Source organism: Bombus pascuorum, chromosome 14, assembly GCF_905332965.1.
Source record: "Bombus pascuorum chromosome 14, iyBomPasc1.1, whole genome shotgun sequence".
NCBI lineage: Eukaryota > Metazoa > Arthropoda > Insecta > Hymenoptera > Apidae > Bombus > Bombus pascuorum.
The window spans coordinates 1782366-1802846 of NC_083501.1; positions in this window are offsets into that span (position 1 = coordinate 1782366).

Here is a 20481-nt window from a genome sequence, read left to right on the forward strand (position 1 = left end):
TAGAACTCGAAGAAACGAGAGAGAAAATAAAATATACCTTAACTGAGAGATATCCATTACCGGTTAAACGATCGAAAAAGGCGACAATCGTTGCAACTATTATTTTAACTTAGCTCTCGTACTATCAAGCCGCACTGATCAACTCGATCGAGAGAAATCGTTCGGCTTCCTAAAAGATCCTAAAAGTTCCCGATCGATCGTACACACTTTAGTGCCAAAATTTAGAAATTCTTAAAACGTTTCGTTGGTTAGCTCGACTTACGCGCGACTGAAATAATAACCGGGTGGCCAATTCTGAAATACTATCTACCTGCTCGGTAAACTACGTACCATACTAGAAAACAGGGTACGATACATACTTCATCGAAACACAACTGCGAGTACTCATCAAGCTGGCTACATGGTACAGCGCCACGCCTAATGGCAAACCATCAGCTCCTAATCGCAGGCCACCCTTTACGGAACACGTTGGAATTTCAAGGAAATCCCGAGTTCCCCGAATCCTCTGTGCTCCCACGCGTTGTATATCTTCGCCGCTCTCAGAACAAACAGACCATCGCACTTGTCCACCGGTGTGATCCAGGCTACGGAAGGAAAGGACGGCTACCTGCACATGGGATTTTCCATTCAGACCTGGCAATCTACGTGAAACTACCACAAGCAACGAGCCTCGCAGCCAGCAACGAAGCGGAGAAGCTACCTGCGAAGGGACAGATAGGGAGCTTGCTGGAAGAGCCAGGGGCAAGGGGGACAAAGGGGTCGAAGCGCGAGGGCGACACGAAAGGCGGGGGTTGGGAAGTTGGCGTCAGTTTGAAATGACCGCCGAAAGTCGCAACTCGGAGCGTTCTTGCGCGCGGGATCACGAGGGACCTGGCACAGTCGCAGCGGAACGGTACTTACGTAGACGAAAGCCCTTGCAGAGAAATTAATATCGCCTAGCGGCGGCGTTCACCTATACCTGTGTTTGCGCGTGTATCGGTGTGTACTGCATCGTGTGCACTGTACACGCACGCACGTGTATCATATAGACGTGTACCACTGGGTGTACACGTATCCTTATACAGGGTGATTCCTGTATTTTGATCAGCGAAGGTGTTTGGAGGAGTTGATGCGAAGTTTGTTTGTTTGGAATTGGAGAGTGTAAGATCGGAGAGGTAGGATCGGAGAGTATAATTTAATTGAATCAGCATATCGTACGCGAATTGCAAGATTACGTTACGTTTCGCCAGTTACGTATACCCTTTGGAAAAAGATCCGCATAACTTGAAATCTTAATTACATTCCACACTTAAAATGCTAATATCATAAACGCGCACAGAAGGCAGTTTACTTGACCTATTTACGAGAAACCGCATATCACTTCAACGTAACTGGAATATGACAACACACGGATACCGGTAACAATATACAGAATTCTCTGGCCAAGTTTTTCCAACTTAAACTTTGATTTTCAAAGTTGAAATAATTACAAATGTAAATCTACGTAGGAAATACATTTGCAAAATGAAAACTTGTCGTTACACGCGTGCCTCGAGAGAACGGAGGAATAGGGAAAAGAGGGAAAAGGAGATAAAAGAGAAGAGAAAGCTGGAACGTTCATAAACAGCAGCGTTGACAGAAAATATTTCTTCGTTCGGTAGGAAGTAACGACGTCCTCCGGTATGCTGGAGCCGAGGTCAAAATCACCGGATATATTCATCGTGATCATGATATACCGAGCACCCAGTATAGGGATGCTCCTCGGACACGTTTCTCTCTGGCCGTGTCCTTCTACCTTCTCTGCACCGATGTACCCGTCCCGTTTCCCGCCCGTCCCGACCGCCCCCGCGCCCTCGATTCAACCCCAAAGGACTCCCTTACTCTTCTCGACAGGGCATAGCGAGAGCGAAGGGAAACGGGGCTGAGAGGCGAGGGGCTAGCCGAGCGAGAGAGTCGAGGTAGCAGAGAAGTTGGGTTTCATCTCGAGGGCTCGAGGGATGAGGCAGCCGAGTCGTGAGGGGACCCGGGGGCAGGGTTGGCCAGGATAGAGGGTGAGACTTCGTAATATAGGATGGCCTGTGTGCGCTGGAACGAGTCTCGCAGCTTCGTTCTCTCTGTATTCGAGCATCTCTCTCCCTCTGCCGAGGTTTCATCGTCGCCACCCTTCTTCCTCGTTTCTGCTACCCTCTTTTCTCGTTCCACCACACGCTCACAAGTTCTCTACGTTCTCTACGTTCGCGCGCTTCTCACGTACGTACCCATGGCTGCCAGGTTTTTGCTTGTGGTGGCCAATACTCCCTCTTTCTCCCTCTACCCCTATCTCTCACACACTCTCTCTCTCTCTCTCTCTTGTTCCCTTTACGGCAACGAGGACGTACTCTTCGTTAAAAGGAGAGGGTTGCCGCCCCTCTGCTTCAAGGGAGAAGCGGAACGGGGGCAACGGGCGGCGAGGGAGATACGATTTTACCCAGCTGCCGTGGCCGAGACATTTTTTCCCTATCTAGGGATAACCTCGAAACTGGAGTAGCCCCGTAGCTCCACAGAGGAAATCCACCCTCCCGTCCCTCCTTCTCCCGTTCCTTGGATCCCTTTTTGCCTCCCCGTGCTCGTTGCGGCCGGAAAAGGGCGAAGACCTTCTCTCTCTCTGTTTGGTCGTAGTGATTTTTGCGCTTCCTGCAGTACCGCGCGCCAGCCTTCGCGGATATTAGCGACGGGGAGGGGTGGCGAAGATAGGGAACACAGATACGCGGGGAATTGGTATTGTTTGATGGGAATAGTTGACGTGTTGGAGATTCTGAAGGGGATAATTGCGGAATGCTAATGGATACAGTGGGTCGGAAATGTTGTTGTTGGAAAACTCCGATGCGCTTAGGGCTGTTTCGGTGTTCCGTGTAACGCGGCACACAATTCGAGATTGCATTCGGTTATACTTCGAAGCAAAACGTTTTATTTCGAACCGGGTTCGATGGCGTGAAAATCGTTACGAATAGGGCGGACAGGTTTTACGATTGATCGTGACATTGTTTCGAGTAGATTTATGTGCATTCATCCTTGCGATAGTGTTAATCGTTTTAAGTTTATACAATGGTGCAGTAACTTGTAACTGTGGTTTAACAAACTGCATCTCCCAATATACACGTATATACATACATATGTAATAATAATATTACATCGTATATATCTCAACATAGACTCGGATGTACTTCTATTTATAATATGAATTCTGGTTCCACAACGAGCTTTTATGGACCTTATTGAGGGATCTCAAGAGAAACTGCGTATTGTGTCGAGGGCGGAAAAGGACTATTGCCACTGAAATAATGGCGGTAACTTTGCAATTGTCTACGAATTTACCCACAAAAACATTTACATTTAACCTACACCGTTGCTCGTAATATTAGCTTTCTACGTTCTTAGTTCAGAATGTTACAAGAAAATTGCGCGGAATTTTATAAACAGTAAAAAAATTCGTCCATCTAACCTAACACGATTCTTTCGTCAAAACAATATCATTATCCTGCTACGTATTTAGCAGACGCCAAAGCGATGTATCAGTTTCTATCAAATCCTATTATCCAAATTCGACTCCTATGTTCTTCGACGTTTCCAAATTTTCAAATTGCACGAACAACTCTTTCGTATCTTCCGACCCGTATCGTCCCTAAGTTCGTGGGAGCGTCTTGACCGAGATAAGGGGTGAGGGCAGGCAGCCGTATCGGTTCCCTCCGAGAGAAAAAACGCTTTAGGAGAACGTCTTAGCGGTGGCAGGATGACTGGCTGGTGCCTGGCTGTCGCGCAATAAAAAAATACCCTCTGGCTTGGTGGCTGAACGATCATCAGGGGTGGGGCTCGTGCAAGGAACGAGATAGGGTAGTAGAGGGAGACCTTCTTCCCTTTGCAGCCCTTTGCACGCACCAGAAATTCTACGACCAGTTTGTTGTTACAAATTGTTATCCTGGATCCTCGTATCCGACTGCAAACAAACCTCGGTGCTCGGCTCCGACCTGTTTATTTGCGCGACTGTATATCTTGGCCAAAAATGCCCTGTCGGTTCCTTGGAAGAGCGCTTCGCGCTCCACTGCGAAAATACTGTTGCGCAACGCTCGCATATGTTTTCTTGCGGATGTGTATGTATGGCTGAAGATGAGGAAATGGGTTTGAAGATTTTTCGACGTTACAGTTTATTATCGTAGTCTTCCTATTTTTTCTTCTTTTCCGAATTTTTCCATTATTGAGAATACTCGAACATTCGAATATTCGTTTTATACCATTATATGCTTGCTTTTTGAAAATTCGAGCTCTCGAAGAGTGTTACAACGAATCGTTCAAAGTAGAATAAAGAATAGAACATGTACGTGTACTATGTTCAAATACGATCGCGTCGTACACGAGAAGAACAACGCGCTATTACGAATTGATGGAGTTGGGGAACTGTGATTTATATTAATCGTTCGTTATGTTATTCATGGGTGAACACAAAGGCAGAGGGGTTCATAAACTTATCCTTTCCCCTCTTCGAAATTCAACAAGAGTCAGAATCGAAGATCAAAACGAGTGAAAGTCCCGTTGTACGAACCTTTGCATTTATTTTAACGCGTGCGATCTAACCAACATTTTCTCCAACGTTTTGAAACGCTCTGTACACGCATGTTTTCCTTCTTCGGCGACCTATCGCCCAAAGACTGCCTTGTCTATTTCACGTCCGCTTCCGGCTGTACAGTATCAGTCTGTCGACTGCCGCCATCGACCGGATTCCAACAGTTACAGCTCTTTTTATCGCAACGACACCGTAGTCCCGATGTTTACCGGTCCTTCTCCCTTTCTCCTTTCGTCGAAATCCCGACAACTATTCCGCAGGAGCAGCCAACACGCCGTGGATAACAGATTCGAGGCGTTCTGCTATCTGTCCTGGTCCGGTAGCAAACACCCTTTCGTGCCGGAAGTGGGCGTGAAAGGTGTCCACGTCCCTATCTTCGGCCAGCTCAGTGCCAGCTATTTCGTATCGGACCCTGGTGAAGTGCACGTAGGTGGCGACGTGTGTGGCTCTGGGTTGCACGCGGACGCAATTTTACCCGCTTATCTACAATTCTGACGATTTCTTGGGCGACGGAGAACGATGCACGTTCGAGCCAAGTTACAAAGCGTGCATTTGTCGGCCACGCTTTTTCCTTTTCCTGGAAACGAGCAGCTTCTTTTTTGCGGAGGTGTTCTACGAAGCTTCAGTCGATCGAGGTAGAATGGAGATTATCGGAGGGGTCGTTGGAGGGTGTTTAACCGAATCGAATCGATTTTGAATTATGCTGAGTGGGATTGGATAAATTTTGTTACGGTGATGGAGTACGATTGGAATTTGTGTGGGTATTTTAGAAGAGAATAATGTTTCTTGATAGAGCCAGTGAAGTATACAGGATGCTTCAGATTTTACTGAACAAACCTAGGTATGTTACCTGTGCGAAGAGATTTTATTAATTGAAGATACATGGAAAAACACGTATCTTAAGGTTACGGTACGTGCAGTGATTCTAGTAGAAAGTATATAATCGTTCTAAGCCCTCGAACAGAGTTTATCTTCTGAAATGATTAACGACGAACGATTTGACTCGCATTTACGACTACGCATTACGCGTAACTCATTTTATGCAACAACGTTGGTCCTGATTCTGGTTGGCTAGAGTTCAAAATGTAACGCGACCTTATGAATCGAGCCTCCATTGTTGCCTACGTTATTGCATAGAATGTGTAGCTTTATTGCCCGAAACTACATAACCGTATAAAGATGCATTTACGAAGTTTTATTACCTATTTATTACCTATTTTATACGTTCCTGTCGTATCATTCGTAATTACAAAATACTTCCGATCAACTTTCGCGGATGCGTTCGATCTTAATAAGCTCGCTGTATCGTCGTTGGATCGATAAACGCGATACGCAGCTTTATTCTTTCATAATTACACCGTATTATGGTTAGTATCGTATATTAGATTTTTGCGCGCAAATTATCTTTACACGTAATGCGTGCGTGACCACATTCGCCGGAAATTCAGCACGAGATCGGATTGGTATTTCAGGTTTAGAGCAGGTTTGAACAAGGCTCTCCTAATTTCATGTATTTGACCCTAACATGCATTAATTTCCCAATGACCTCGATTCAGACGGCACCACCTAGGGCATCTCACTGTCTTATCGATTCCTGTTTGATTGCATTGCGTTTGATATAACATTTAGCAAGGATAAACACCGCTCGAAGATGAAACGCAACATTCAAGACATCTTGCAACTCGTTTTCGCGAATGAATTAATTCCATGACCGTATTAACGTGCGGAATTTTTAAATAAATACCCGCCAGGTATTACTCGAAATTTATCGATATTTCCATTTTATCCAATTTCCCTATACGGCAGAAACTTGGCGAGATCGATGTAGCATTATTATTGAAATTTTACAAATTACAAAGCTTCGAGTTACCAGCCCGTATTGAGAAACTGCTGTGCATAGCAGGAACAGAATTCTACTCGCATCGATGTCGATTCTCCGCCAACAGCGAACGATCCGCTACAAAATTCTACCCTTCGTACTTCAAAGAAACACCTTCCATCTACAATTTCGTATCGCACTCGCACCTCGATTTTTATCCCACGGTATGCTATCGCGGCGATGCAGGTGTACATTCGCGAGCATAAGCGAACAACTTCTTTCCTATCTTCCTAATTCAGTGGCGATCGTTTCTAGAGTAGAAGAAGCATCGATAATGGGAGAGATCGTAGCGGGTGAATGGTGGCAAAGGTGCAACAACAGGACGTATAAATTACCGGACCTATTTTAAGATTTTAAGACGAGTTTATGCTGCCATTAGTTGAGCTCGGCGAGACGGCACGTTCGCAAGACGCGTCCAATCTCCTCCGCTACTCTTTCGCGATTTTCGTTTTTTCTAGCCTAGCGCGCGAAGTGGTCTCTCGCGATATAAACTGGACTGGGAATATAAATTGTGGCAGTTGCGCGCGTGCCAGCCTCCTTTAAACTCTGCCTCACCTAGCGAGGGTGGAAAGCCGGTCAACGAGAGTCGTATTGGCACGCGGCAGTTCGTAATTCAACCCCCTTGCGACCACCCATGCATTCTACGTTCCTTTATCTTATTATTTTTTACGTTTCTCCGTTTCCTACTGCAAGAGATGTTAATCCTCCGTTTTACTAATTCGTTCTCTTCGCGATTCTATCAACGAACGTTGATCGTTCAGGTCATTTTTGATCGTTTTAACGTAGAGAGCAACATCTTATCGCGTTATTACGATATTTTTGTATTTATCGTAGTAATAATAGTAATATCGTTGTTGTGGAGAAGGAAGAATCAATCGGTCAATGAATGAACCAATGGTATACGTTAAGTAATAGTTTCGTTCATTTCCTCTTTATTTTGTTGCGTATAATTATCTCCTTGTTAGAACAGGAAAAATAATGCTACCGAATTTGATGGCAAACAAGTACATATTTACATAGCTTATTTTCTACATGAATTTCCGAGCATAGTAGGCGCGTGGAAATCTCTATTTGCTCAATTTCCATTTGTTTGCGTACAACTTTTACGTCTTTATCTGCGTTTAGATTGTACATCTTTCAGCGTTTATCATTACTCATCGCTACTTATTACGTGAAAGATAATATTTATTTATTCGTCGCTTATTTGATTATTCGAGAGAAAAGAGGATTAGAGTGTTTGAAGATGGTATTTAGACTTCTCTTCTTTGGAATTCTCTTCTACATCTATCTCGTAAATAATTTTCACAATCGTATCCCTTGCACGTGTAAGATAGCAATTTAATCGAAATTGAGAATACGATGGTTTAAGTTTACCACGATGTTCGATGTTTTACAACAAAAATACATATTTCACGCAAACATGTAACGGACCTAAACGTAAAAAATGTACAGTCTAATCTAAAAGAAGTGATCTCCACTTCTATTATACGTATACAACCCTATGTTATCCTTTTCTTACATCACCCTCTACCGAGAAACCGCAGACTCTTAAGCAACCTTCCCTTATCGTTCTCGTAAAATTTCACCTAAATTCCGAACATTAAAGTCGCGCGCGCTTCCCGTCCGTCGTAACGTGACTAAACAAACAAGCTGGTCAAACGAAGCGACGCGAAATCGACCATAGAACAGCCGTCCTCGGTGTTTTTTCGCCCTGTGACGCACCCCCGGATTTCACGCTAATAGTCACGTATCGAATTAACCGATTCACTAATTAAACCTTCAGTGGTGGCATCGGTGAGCCGCAGCGCTCCAAGCTACGCATACCTCTACACCGTAGGCTGCGACACGTTCCTATCCGCGAACGGAGAGCTAGCAGAGAGAGCCAGGCAGAGGGTCGAAGGGGGTTGGAAGGGGAGAAGCGTGTACACACGCGCGCCCGGCCAAGTGAAACGTCGAGCGACGCGGAGAGAAAGGGTGGAAGAGGGAAGCGAAATGGATAGAAGCAGGCGAGGGTCGTGCGCTAGGAAATCGTCGCTCGAGGGGGTGATGTTTTTAGAAAAATGTAGGTCGAAATTGTGCAACTGATCCCATCGACTCTTTGATTTTCAGCCATACGAGGGGTGTGGTTTCATAAATATACAAATATTGGCGAAGGTTAAAAGGGAAACGCGTGGAGAGTCACAGTCTGCGCGCGGACGATTTCTTTTTTTTCTTTTTTTTTCTTTTTCGTTTTTGGACAAAGAAAAATGATGGCAGGATTTTGAGGGAACCAAGAGAAGACCAAGGGAAGAATAAAAGTTAGTTTTAAACGAAAGACCCGAGTAGAAGCGAGCAACTTTGATTCAACTTGGAAAGACTTTTCGGTATCGCGGTCTCGACCAAAATATCCATGGCAGTAATTTTAAAACGGTGAGAAATTCAGTTTTTCGTCATTTTTGGTATCGCTAAATCTCGTCCTAATTCGATTAAAGCCTGTATCGCGTCGTTCTGTTGGTATTTCAGTCGAGGATCGAACCTGGATTTATCGCAAAGGTTAAAATCATCGTTCGAAATTTTTAATCTGCTGACATTTTCATGTGTGTTTGGCAAATATTTTCAATTGTATTTGCCGCGGTATTTTCTTTTTTGAATTTATGCAACGTACAATGTTGCGAATGGACTTCGCTCGCGTTCATCAGCGCGTGTCAAACGTCCAATTTAATTTTTTTAAAAAAACATTCTTTCAATGGCACAATGAAAAATTTATATACAGCGAAGAGTACGACGGAAGCAAAAGCGACGCGTTTTATAGAAATTATTGGTTATCGTTGTACACGGTATTCGATAATAGAACGATTACACACGCTTTTAGACATCCAAGTTCGTTTCTATTATCGCGAGTATATTTCTCGAAACCTATTTGCACGTTTTCTTCGTCGTCTTCGCCTCGAGCAAGCTGTTAGTCGCAACGACTATCGACCATTTTTATTTTCCAGATCAAGCATAGAAAAAAAATGACGATTTAAAAAAGATTGACTCGTCGTTCTACGCTCCTCCGAATGAAATACCTGTACGATCTTATAGCCCTTTTTTGAAACGCTGTACGAAGTGCATCGAATGCGTGGTGGGTATCAGGTTTCGCAGGGGTGGCGATGGTACACGCGTATCCAGCAGTCCGCGGTCCGCGGTTATTTCGACGATTGGTTTTATCGCGTTGGCAACAGTGTGTGCCGGTCCCTGCGACGTCAGGCCGGGCCGGCTGTCGCATTCCCGCGCCGCTTGTATTCGTCCGGACGTTCTGGCGTGGGACGTATAGACGGGCGCGCGTGAATGTGCATACAAATTCGTCAAATACTGGCCCGCGTATCGGTGGCCTTCGCTGGCTCGCCTGGTGGAACGATGAAAATGGGACGCGGTCGTTCCGTGTGCCTTCCCGCGAGCTGTTTGTCCACGATGACGCCGTGCCCTTTTTCCCCACCCCCTCTGACCGTCCGCCCTGCGCTGCTGCCCGCGCTATCGATTTTCCTTTTCCGTTTTTGCCCACGACGAAATGCTACTGTTTTTGGCGTCGCGCTGCGTTGCAGCTTTAATGCGACCCGACCGGTTGGCATATCGTTTCTATCGCGTGTCTCGTCGCGTGTTACGCCTCGAACGATAGTAAGTACCTGCTTGATAAATATCGTGGTTTGGCGAGGTTAATTGTTTTTAACCCTTAACCGCCACGGTGAAACGGAATATCTGTGTTAACTCTTTCATGGTTTCCAGGAATACCAATAAAAAATTTAAGTTTCGAGTTACAATTACGATCGTAAAGCTGACCTTTTCACGCTCGATGTGACGCGTATCTCTCGGAGTTGGTTACGTAACGATTACATGCCGACGAAAAATCGAAATGATTTTTGAATAACCGAACGATTATATATACTTCAGGGTGAATTGGAACACCGGAAAAGCAAAAGTATGAAAAATTACAATTTCGTCATCGAGGAATCTTGGCGATTCTTTTATCCCTCTGCGAAAAGCGAGTTCGTGAACCGTTGAATTTTGAAGCAGCTTTTTGGGGGGAAACTTCGAATACTTCGTTCCCTGACCAGTTGCATCATGCCCCAAAACGCAAATGCACCTCGAAAGTGGAGCGTACGTACTTTTCACCCTTTGCGCAGTGCGGTAGAGCTTGCTTGGTTTGTGTCATCGCCGCTTTCGCAAGGAAGACGCTACCTTTCCGCCACTTTTCTCAAATCGCCAAAGTAACTTTTCTCTTAGGGATGTTAAGTCATCAGGAATGTCGTTCTAGGTAGAGAATTCTTCGGCTACACTTTTAGGATTATCACATGTGGCAGAAGATAAACCGAATCTGAAATTCTACTTTTAAACGTCTTTAGAGTTCTCGAGTATTTTCAGATTTTCGATAACAAAAAAAAAAAAAAAAAAAGAAAAATACTAACTTCACTGAAATATCATATATTCCGCTAAAACGATGTTTACGGCGAGTAGCAAATGAACAACGAGTAAATCGAATTTACTCGTTATCATTTTATCCGTAATTCGATACAAGCGTTGCCCAACGTCGCGATATATGCACATTTTGCAAAATTTTCATACGCTCCTCGCCTTTCATTAGCAGGCGGTTCGAAAAGCTGGATAACCAGCAATGAGCAGGCCGATTCGACGAATTCTGACAGATTACATCAGTACCGGGCTTATTAATGCCGTCGTAAATGCTGCTCCTGACAGATTTACGAACGGCAAGGCGGCCCTTCGCGCGTGCAATCGTTTATGGTGGTCCGCGGAGAGTGCATTCTCGGTGCAGCACTCGGATGCACCACGCTGCAGTGCATCGTTGCACGCACGATGTAACACACGCGTACATGCACCGAGCCCGCTTCAACAGCCTGGCTAGATCACTCCACGTTAAGGTACGTTGTACCCTCTGCCTGTGACCGCTTGATTAAATTTCACTTTTTCATTGTTTTTGCGCCTGCTCGTAGAAGACGTTCCGAGTCTAGTTTTACGGTCAATTAAACGGCCGACTTTCTTCTTGTCGTTTCATGATTTTAGGTAAAACGGTGATATCGGTAGTGGGAACGCGATGAACCGAATCGAAGATACCTTACGCTTCGATCACCTTCCACAGTTATTCGTCCACGTACTCGTTCAGTCCGCTTGTCTCGGTTGAAACGATATCGGCGCTGGAATTATCGAATCCGTCGGAACGATCTTTTAAACGCTAAGAACACGTAGGTGTTTTCGACAAGCACGAATCGTCGATCTACAGCATATTAATTAAGTACGCGTTAGAACGTCGATCCTACGTTTGGAAGAACGGGCGATTGTTCGAAATCAAGTCGAAAGCAACTACTCTTAGAAAAATGAGCGTGTTCCACTGATATAGAAAAGATAATTATGCTTGATCGAGGATTAAACGTAAAGACCTAGAGAAAAAAGTACGTCCTGAATAACCAACGAGCAATTTTCACGGACTAAAACTAAAAACCATGTCGTTCCAGATCTATATAACCGAGACGTTGGAACATCTTGCCTGTGATTTGGATAGCTGTTGCCAGCGTAGCGTGGCAGTGGCGACGGCGACTCCCATTCGCAGCAATTGAACGTTCCAGCTAAGCCGTTTATGCCGGTCCACGGAGTGCATTCTCCGTACGGTTCGGGATGTAGCGCGGTGCATCGTGTGCAACGCGTTCGTGTGCAAGAACGTGGCCATTGCCCGGTTGCCTGTACTAAAGGGGAGTCGCGGCTCTGGCCGGTGGCTTTACGTTTAGTGGGTGGTACCATCGCACACTGCGTTGCACGATGCACACGCGCAACGGACACGCACACGACGCACACATTGCTGCGTGCGTGCACGCGGCAACGCACGCGTGTCATCGAGGACACGCCAGCGTGTTTCGCGTCTCTCTCTACGCCGCGCCGATCGAGTAAACCGAGGCGACGTTTTGCGATAAGCTGGATTCCCGGCGGGACTCGCCGCGCGGAGACGCACTCTCGATTGGACCCGGTGTATAAAAAAGATGCAATCGAGTATACTCGTCCTCGAAGCGGAATTTTATGAACCGACGCGGTATGACAAAGTCTCAAATTGAAGCATCGAATATTTCCATGCGAAGCATCAAATATCGATGAATGTACTGTTATACGTATACTCGTGGTTGCGAGTAATAATTTAAATTTTCCATACTCAGCGAGATTGTCTGTTCGATACTCCTCGAAAAATGCAAACAGTTTAATACCGATATATCTTTTGGAAACGAAGCTTCCAACAACGAGTTTTTAGCGTGGCCAAATATCTAACAGCAAGGCGATCTAACGCGTTTGTTAGTCGCTGCTTCGCTGCCAAACAGTTCATCGATATCACAAACATATATCTTGCGACGTCTCCGCCGGTGTTCACGATAATACCACAATTTTTCGGAATAATAATGACGATCGCATTAATGATCACCGCGAAATATACGAGAACGAACCAGTGGCCGCAGCGTAATATAATTAATGGTCAAGTTTCGAGGTATTAATTATAGAAATAATTACGTGTGATACTACCGCCTAACGGTGGATAGAATAAACTCACACGCATCCGTAAATCTTACGCGCGATGAAACATTTCCATTTGCCGATAATTTCACTTTTTAATGTGCCACGATGCGACTAATCGTTAAAACGTATGATATTTAATGACATCAATGGAGAGGTATCTGATGAAATTGATCAATGAATTGTGATGAAAATGTGATGGAAATTGGCGATTCGAGTAATTTGAATTGATACGAGGAAGGGAAATGATTTTCTGTTTCTATATATTCCGTTTCCTGTTTTTTTTACATCAACGATCTAACATTTTTCATTTGTTTATTTCTTACTATCTCTTTCGTACTGACTCACCATTTTTCCCTTTGCCGTATTTGCGAGCTTTTTTCTATAAATCTTCTACTCGCGTTACACGTAATCAATAAACGTTGACGATAACTTCAACCGAAAGGAATCGGTAACTTTTCTAAAGGAACGCTTCACCCTTCGCATTACTCCGTACTCTGTATAACGGTGCTTCCTTTTGTCCCCTAAGAAAAAAAAAAAAAAAAAAAAAAGCAGTAGCAACCGAGTAGTAATTCGCGTGTGACCGAGATCGCCGGTAAAAGCTAGCAATTGCAGACCACGTCACGCATCCGATCACCGAAACGCCTTCGTTCAAGCAATCGTCCCCGGAATCTCTGTCCACACGGATCCAGATCTATCCGGCTGTACGGTCGCCGCCTAATTGAGAACAATGAGCAACTCGTCCTCTTGTTTGCCACGGATATCTTCGTCCAGTGAACAACTTTAGGTATTCCCTCGACGCGTCGACCACACGGATGGACAGAGACGTGGAATTCGGCGGTGCGTCAAATTGTTCCTTGATACAAACTTCACCTCGGCACAGGATACGTTTATGAAAATCGTGGAACTTCACCGCTCTCCAGGGGATCAGGAAGAGAGACACTGTGCAAACGATGGCCTCGTTATCTACTCGTTTGCTTCGTGCATAGGGTATTAATTACGGTGGACGCCGTTAGGTTTAATCGAGTATCGCGACATGAAACGGATGCTGTTCGAGGTACAGGTTCACAGCTACAGCGAGGAATAAGAAAATATCTAGATTTTGGTGGTAAAATTTTATTCTCTCGTTACGAAGAAACGAAGAATTGCATTATATTCCAAAAATATCGCACAGATCTGATTCGACGAGTATTTCGTTTAAGATGAATGATTTATGGACGAGAGCGAATACCCACGATCCAAAATTGTTGTTAATCTTCCTACGTAAGAGCGATACCATCGAGACCGATCGAAACTATTTCGAAAGCCAAATCCACAACGCTAATGTCTACACCTGATGTAAAACTGGGCCATGTATTCCCAGCTCGAGCCACCGGCCCTCGAAACCACCGGCCTCCGTGAACCTTCCTAATTTCCCAAGAAACCTCAAAGTCCAGCCACGTCTAACTACCGAGTCTAACGGTAAGAGAGGAACGAGCAACGGAAGGACAAAGGGTCTCTCTAAGCAAGACACAAAAGACATCCATAAAATCAACGGAGAAAAAGTGGCGTGAGTTGAAAGTCATCCCGGTGTGGCTCTCTGTCACACGCGCGCTCGCGCGCTCTCGTGAAAGCTGCGGATCCTGTTCTAGCACTATTAAAAGAAGCCTCTCACCCCCGAGAGAGGTAAGACAACGCGAACCGTGTCCGCGAGGCGGACAGAGACGGGTGTATGCCGGCTTGGACCTCGTCTTTGCACGTGTGATGGAGACAGAACGGCCTCGGTGAGCCTTCCTCGGGTATTAACGCCGGGGAATACATTAGAGGTGGAGGCGAGCCGTGCGCCGAGGAGGCGGCAACGTGGCCACCATGTGTGATGGCAAAGCTGAACGTTTCTTTCTCGGCTCGTAGCCGGACATATATCTGCGCCCCGCCACGTCCTGCATATAAGAGAGGGACTACGCAGCCGGAGATGCTTCTGCCGGCTGACTCGTACCTGGCCACGGAGACCACGGATACGCTTCTCTTCTTCTACTTCTTCCTCCTCTTTTTCGTCTTCTTCTTCTTCTTCTTCTTCTTCTTCTTCTTCTTCTCTTTTCTTTTTCTCTCTTTGTGTGCGCTGCTTTATGGTTTTTGAAAGAACCGGCCAGGAATTTCAGACGATGAGACAACATTCGCTCGTGGCGATGGAACCGTTTAGAAAACCGTGGCGCGGCCAGCTTCTGGCAATGGGGGTGGGTGAAGAAATTGGACGGTTTTGTATGTTTTTGTTCTTTTTCTCTCTCTCTCTCTCTCTCTCTCTTTTTTATTCTTATCGGAATTTGAATACGAGCTAATTGATCGTGTAGGGTAATCAATGGAAAGGTACGAGATCGAAAAAGTCTCAAAGAGATGGAAATATCTGAAAAGAATACAATTATATAGTAAGTAAAGGGGTAGAGGGGTAATTATATTCTAACGTTATGAAAGGGACTTACGATCATCTTTTATTATAATATAAAAGTAATCTTTCAGATTAAAGAAAAAAAAAAAAGACAAAAGAGAAGAAGAAGATAAAATAGAGGTTTGGAAAGGGCAGGAAATTGTGAAATTAGATAATTTAATATCCGTAACAATTTTATACCCATTCAAGATTCATTTGTAGGTGTAATAAAATGCTTAAGAGGTAAAAAAAAGGAACAGTAAAAAATGCCGTCGGTTCTCTACATGACAGCAACGCGCGAATAATTGGACAACGTAACGGAGAATGGGCAAACAAAAATATTTGACGAAGCAAAGGGTGAAACACAGCCACCGCTCAACCTTTTTCAATAGAGGGGAGATACAGGGATAAAACGAGAAAAATTGGAACGGAAGAAGAAAGGGCAGAGAAATTGTACGACTCCTTGCATCGATACGTATCGATATAATTCGAGGTCGTAAGATAGGAACGATTGAAAAGCGGATACGCTTAAGGAGACAAAAGTGAAACGGAAAAATCGTACGATCCCTTTACCTCTATCCCTGTACGTTGCTCTGTTCGATAACAAACAATTCGTCACATGTATTCACGATTCCGAAACCATCGCAAATTGCTGATTAAAAAGAATTCGTCCAATTATCATGCAAAGAACAAATTTCTGGTGCGTAGCACGCATAAGGGAATTGTCGACAAAATGAACGAATATGCCATTCGTTAGAGCCATTACGCGAAACAAGATTCCAAATGCGCGAAGAAAATGAATTTTCATTCCCATTTTTCGCAAGATATCACGACGCACGACCAACAAAAATTCCCTTGGCAAATCACCATCGAAACGCGAACAGCTACGGGAAAATCCAATGCACTCGTAACTATGCATCCTTCTGTGTTATTTTTCAACATAGTTCCCTCTTAATGCAATGCGTAATCCATCGCTGTACGAGTTTTACTACATCCTTTACCGTACTCTGAAAATAAAATGCTCTCAGTTGAGAGATAAGCCAGGTACGCGCCGCTGCTTACAGTTGCTCATCGATGGAAAATCATCCACTTTCGAACTTGTTGATCCATTCATGGATACTGTTCCACAATAGCGTACTTCCATACTGTGCTGCGAAACCAACCTGTGTAACTTGAATTTTCTGAACGTTCCTCTTATCGGAGCTAATAAGAAACAAAGGGAATTGCTAGTGAATCATCGAAAGCATTCGGTTTGAGTCGGGTTTCGGAGTTGTCCTGCCATGCCCGTCGTGTTCGAATAAACGGAATTCTATCGTACAATGTACATACGCGTTCACGACGAGCTTGGAACGTCGATGAAGTTGTGATCGAATGATCGACGTGTCGATAGTTCCCGCCAAGCTAACTCGAAAACTGCAGGACGAGGGAGGGCGAAAAAGGAGACCGCTTTGTTAAAAGCTAGTAACATGACGGGACAGTTAAACACGCCTCATAGATCGCATCGGCAACGCGAAACAGCCATCGAAAGTAATAGCGTATCTCATTTTTTTTCCCGCGTAAATGGAACAAGGTAATAAGAGGCAAAGGGAGTGGTTGGGATCGAGACGAGAGCGTTGCATCGCATGCGAGTCGCACCGCGTCACGTCGACGATAATTTACCAACGCGTTGTCTTTTACCAGCGTAAAACGTGTCTATCCTGCTGCTGATTCTTCGTCCATTTTAATGGGATTATCCGATTAAATGCCGATTCGTCTTAACGGTACGAAGTAATGCGTTTAGCCGGCGTCCGATCTTCTGACACGCGATCCCGTTACGAATATCATCGATACCTCGGATCGATACAATGCTACCGTGGCCGTCCGTGAACCAGTTTCCGCCTCCCTTTTGCGCGACAACCCGTGAAACTTCTCGTTCGGCAACTAGAATGTCCGGGATCGTGCCGATGCGGTGTTTTACGATCAAGAATGCTTCTTTTGTCAGCTGCGAGAATCGCAGGTTGGACGAGCAACGTGTCTTGGAATGTTCGGTGCAGGTCCGCGCGTATGTTGCGTGTTCGATGGCAAAGTTAAATATTAGCACCGTGGATAAGTGTAATTATCTTTGAATACAGCAAGGACTCGTTTGCTAGTGATTTGTGTTGTGCCACGCGGTTAAGCGTTTTTGGGCGTAACGATGGTGAAGTTTGAAGTGGGATTATGATTTTTAAAGTAGTTTCATCGTAATGCTATCGTGTAACTGAAGCGAGTATATCATTATAATTTGAATACTTAATGTAAAAAGGTTGTCGCGATTTATCAACTTTAAGATGTCTTCGATCTGACGATACTTGCGAGGCATACGATCTAATTTTAGTTGCTTGCGCGTATAAAAGAAGATGGTGTACTCATTTTTTAGTCTTATTCGTCCACTCTTAATACATTCTAAATGATCATTAGGAGTCAATTACGCTAAAAAAACGATTAAATTAATGCTGTCGTTGGTAATAAAAATCTCACGTTCGCATATGTGGAGTCATTAATAAGGAACCAAAGCTCGTTCCCCTTTCTTCCGTACGAAGTTATGACAAGAATTATAACGCAAGAGGGGAATAAGTCATTAAGCATACGCGCAGAAAAAAACAACGGAACGACTTTATGAATATGCGAATCCGATTAAGCGGTTTCGTTCGATTCAACTCCGATGATCTCGCTTCTCGCTTTCGAACTTGAGATATTTTAATCAGCGTGACGGACAGGCGTGAAACGGCGGCATTTTCGACTTATTTCTGTCGAGATTGTTGAAAATTCACAAAAGATCCGACGGCCGATCTTTGAACGCGCAATACGTGGTTACCATTTAATTCCCTTTTTAATCAAATTACTAGAATCGCGTCATCGCTATTATTACCATCGCCAACTCCATCAACGTTATTATTATTTACGATAGGACGCTTCGTAACGCAATAACACAAGCCCCTGGTTTCCCTGCACGATCACGCAGTTCATTTGCCACCGATATCGCACAACGTAGCGAGCACCCCGTGCTGGTGGCCACCGTGTAGAACCGAGAACATTCTCCCATAGAGAGAAGAGACGAGTTCTCCGGTGGAACGAGCGACTCCTCGAGTCATCGACTGACGTAGGTTGAGAGTCACTACCCAAGAGGCCGAAAGACAGGCAGCGAGAGAGAAGGAACGTCAGAGTGTCAGCGTAACTCAGATAGAGGGACGGAGAAAAAAAGAAACCGTCGGAGAAAGCGAGAAAGAGCAGGAAAGGGAGCCAAGAGAGAACAGAACGATCAGACCAAGGTATAGAGCATGATGAGACTTGGCTTGGAAGAGGGACAGAAACGGGAACGGAGGAAGGGGGAGCAGTGGAGCGGCGCTCGGCGGGGGAGAGCGGCGGAGGCGAAGGAGGAACGACGTACGATGGGAAGAGGGTAAAAGAAGGCGAAGGGAGAAACCCCCCGTTGCGCCTACACTGGACTTGGGTTTTTTGTGAAGGAGCAGCGTGCTGGCGAGCGAGGGGGACGCAGGAGGGACGGGGGCGACCGTGAGCCGTGAGGAGCGGCAGACCCATCAGAGAGAACAGGGGGCGGCGGACGGACGAGGGGACAGAGCAGGAAGGCGGCAAGGGGGATCAGCCGGGGGCTGTGGGGGCGGCAGAGGGGGAGAGACAGAACTGGCAGCAAGCAGGGGCTGCTCTAGGGAACGAGAAACATAGATAGAGGATGGAAGGGGTCGAGCCATAGAGAGAGAAAGAGAGAGAGAGAGAGAGACAGTGAGAGAGAGAGAGAGAGAGAGAGGGAGGGTTAGGGTGAAGGCGGTGAAGGTGGATGGTGGTCGAGAGAGGAAGGAGGGTCGTTGCGCTCAGGGGGGAAGGTTGTGGGTCGGGTGGAGAGAGATACATAGGGGTGCTGGCAAAGGGTAGGGGACTACCGCCCAAGGCTTCAGAAACCAAGGGTGTCTAATGCCGAGTGGACTTTGTTCGCTCGCGAGATGACACACTGTGTACACACAAGCGCGCATGGAGCCAACACACGCGAAAGACAGCACGACACGGACGTGTAAGTACACACGGGGACACGAACAGGCAGGTTGCACGCGTCGCGTACACGCGCGTGTTCCATGTATATCGTGCTCGTGTACTACGTGTGTGGATGGAACGTTGCGCGAAATGCACGCGCGTATCTTGCGTCGATAGCAGCGTAAATGGATCCAGTACATGGTGCCACGAGCCACCGCTGTATTAGGTACGAGTACCGACCAAACGTCAGGCCGGCGTTGCATTATGGTCGCATCGGAAAACGGGACACACGTATACACGCGCGCGGCTCTAAGGGGGATGGCGGCCGGGTCTGGGTATTATAGATCTAATTCGACCGCTTTCAGACACGGACGGGACGTAGTTTTTTGCCGTGGACGAAGGGAGTAGCAGGGCGAGGAAGGCGGCGTGGTTCGACGCTTCTGAAAGTATGCGGGGGTGTGCGACGGGTCGAGTGGTCTTTGTTCCCTCGTGGGATGACACGTTGCGAGGGCGCGAGCGCGCCGCTTGCATCGCCGATATGTACGTGTATACACGTATACGTCTCTGCTAGACTGAGAAGCGAAGCTCCTCGTGGCTTTTTGCGTCTTGAGAAAGTTCGTTTGGCGTGCTGCCTGGTTGACTCGTTTCGCTCCTAACTGCGTCTTGCTATTCCTTAGAACGCCAGAAACACGAAGACTCACGGAAGCTTTTGCAAATGAAGATATTTGATGGGAGATTGAAACTGGTCGTCGGAGTCACGAGACCTTTGGAATGAAAATGGATGAAACGAGACGTGGACACGTTGAAACTAATGTACACGGCGCATAAACGTTGGATCTTCGTTCGTACAAGTCGAAACTAGAAAAGATCTTACCTAGCACGTATTAACCTAACTTTTCTTTACCTATAGCGAGTATTAAATCGTCTATCTGGCCCTTCTTAACGATTCTATCGACGTTGTACATCCGGCTCGCGAACGATTCGTAAGAAGTACGACGAGAGAAGGCTCTCTCGCCCTTCTATCTCGTTCTTATGGAGCGCTGTCAGAAGTTTTGGCAGATCGAATATTCCGATATGCGTTTATTTTTAGAGACA